We start from the raw sequence: 2687 nt of genomic DNA, 5'->3' as shown, positions 1-2687 counted from the left end.
TCGAGTCTCACTTCCCACATTTGTGGAGTGGATTAATAGAGGTTTTTCGAGAGTCTTGATTTCCAAGCATACGTAAAATTTAGGAGTAGGAGTAGGATAAAATGTTATTCAAAAAAAAAAAAAAACTTAGAGTATATAAAAATATAGCAATACAAATAGGTTATATCTAAATTATATGTTAGTTATACCTGACATATAAATAGAGGAACTGAGTTATATATATTTGATATAGGGTGAGATGGATTTATATATATTTGATACTAGCCTAGTACCCGCGCGCTGCAGCAGACATAACTTACAATGCGCGAGATGTCGAGATGACAATAATGTACAACTTTTAGTATGGTACCAACACGTTACGATGATATTTCTTAGATAGTGGTCGTGAACAGAGGCAGTATTGGGTTGTTGCTTCACTATACGAACAAACTAATGGGTTATGTATAGTGGAATACAGGACAAAAATATTACTAAAACAAAAAGCAAACATGCAAAGAATTACATGTGTTTTGTATGACCTTAGTATTATAAGTTGTGATATTTGTGTTCCTGTTGCATAAGTTAATACTTGGTCATAATAATTATTATAATGTTTTAAGAGAGTTGGTTGTGATATAAAAAGAAAAAAAAAACAACTAATAGCATCAACGTAATTTGAGAAACAGGTATCTTAAAACAAAATGTTTGATCCTTACTCCACCAGCCACTCAAAAGTGAGAAGAATATTTGTAGAACTTAGGAAACAACAAAGTTTCTGAAATACTTATTCAAAAAAACTATTGAGAATATCATATGTTAGTAGGTAGATCATGAAGCACCTTCGGATGCTACAAAAGTCCTGGACTACAACGAAAAGAATAGAGAACCAATCACGTAGCTATGTAAAGATAGAAACTACACCTCGAGAAAATAGTAATACTTGACATTATGTGGTATGACAATATAATAATACCAGAACCAAAAGGATAAGATATATATTATTGGAAATTCGACAAATGAGTTATTTCAAAGCAGACTTGAAACATAATCGAGAAATATTTCTTTCAGGTTACAATCACCTTCCATGAGTACTTTATTCAAAGGATTAATGTTTCAAGAGGTGATATGTAATGAAAAATAATACATTAGATCATGTCTCCAACTCATGCAACACTTAGAAACATTTGTTGCTCTTCAACAGGTGTATCCATCAGTTCCACAGATGTATCAAATATATTGCAAGATCTTGAATCTGACATATATTGATACACATTTAGATCATAAAGTCAGTAGCTTAACAATGTCGCAACTGATATCAATATAGCTAGTAATTACAACATACCTTAAATGGAAAGGCGTTGCTTTAGGTTGTCTAAATTGGAAAGTGTCGTTTTTTGGGTCGTAGTATATGGATCAACTTGTTGAAACATATCAAAAGTTGAAGTGTTTAGGAATATAGTTTACCTGTATCGAACATCAGGTACATTTAGTCAAACCACCATACCCATACATGATTTTGCCACAAATAGTTTTAGATATCATTTACTTAGTCCCGCCACTTACTTGGTATTTCTTATAATAATACACCATGTATACAGTTAGAAATTAGAAATTTACTTGTCTATCTTCATCCATGGATCTTTATTCATACTAATTCAATTGGAAGTATGGATCTAGTTTTAAAATGTTGTTTCAGACTTTCATAATCCAAGTTTTTATTTATTTTTTTCTCAACTGTTTACAGTTTTGTATAAAGTTTGTAAAGCTTTTTTACACAAAAATCTTTTATACTTCTGAACCAAAATACAAATTTATAAAATGGAGCAATTTTGATGACATTTCCATATCACAAATACTTTATCTATTCTATAAGGGGATCTCTTAACTTATCAACCACGATACATGATTCACTAATCACATAATAAAAAATGGGCTATATATGATACAAACTCATTAGGGACTCATATACTAACCTCTGTGAAAGGCAACAAGGAAGCAGCCCTAACCGTCATCCTTTTCCATTTGCCCATAACCTTAACTCGAAGCTAATTCAGAACTCTGCATAATCAAAACTGATAATCTCAATTAGCCCAAATCAATAAAAAAGCAAAAAGACACAACACAATGTACATTCTATAGACAAACATGTTGTTCCCTTCAATCCTAGCCAATGCAAATTTGTTACAAATATAAATCTTAATCTTCAGATAATAAGGATTAAGGAGTTATGTGCTAACAATTTACATTTATGCCTTTTCAACCACTTTCACTCGTTTCAACCACAGTTCCAATTGACTTACTCATACATTAATTGATAGACTTTCCCGCCAATAGCTCTAGCAGAAAATTGACATACCTGTAAGCATTGCTGGTATAGTCAGTCACGAAAACGATGATAAGTCTAGCCCAAAGGCTGGGACAGTGGGACATACACGTACGAAAAGTTGGCTGCATACATACATGTCCAATAAAATATATGATAATAAAAATATAGACACCAAATGCCCTGAACCCTGCTTGTACGGAAGCACCCCTAACCCAACAAACAATTCTACAAACATCATATTGTATAAATTTTGACATTCTTCATCATACAACTCTCCTTTTTCCAAACTCATAAACGTAAATGTAACTGGAACACCCACCTAAAAGCTCATAAAGTAAATATATATTTATAAAAATCATATATTGTAAAAAGATAAAATAAT

General features: G+C 31.7%; 1 long non-coding RNA gene across 1 annotated transcript; it reads right to left on the bottom strand.

Annotated features, from left to right (window-relative positions):
• Positions 1-1103: 1103 nt before the first annotated feature.
• On the bottom strand, positions 1104-2033 carry LOC122594095. Its single transcript, XR_006322926.1, has 2 exons — positions 1953-2033; positions 1104-1443 (listed from the first exon to the last, which is right to left on the bottom strand). It is a non-coding gene; the product is annotated as an uncharacterized LOC122594095 (long non-coding RNA).
• Between the last annotated feature and the right edge of the window lie 654 nt (positions 2034-2687).

This window comes from Erigeron canadensis, chromosome 3 (genome assembly GCF_010389155.1).
Source record: "Erigeron canadensis isolate Cc75 chromosome 3, C_canadensis_v1, whole genome shotgun sequence".
Classification (NCBI taxonomy): domain Eukaryota; kingdom Viridiplantae; phylum Streptophyta; class Magnoliopsida; order Asterales; family Asteraceae; genus Erigeron; species Erigeron canadensis.
The sequence above is the reverse complement of the archived record's forward strand: the minus strand, read 5'-3'. Positions and strand labels throughout refer to the sequence as shown.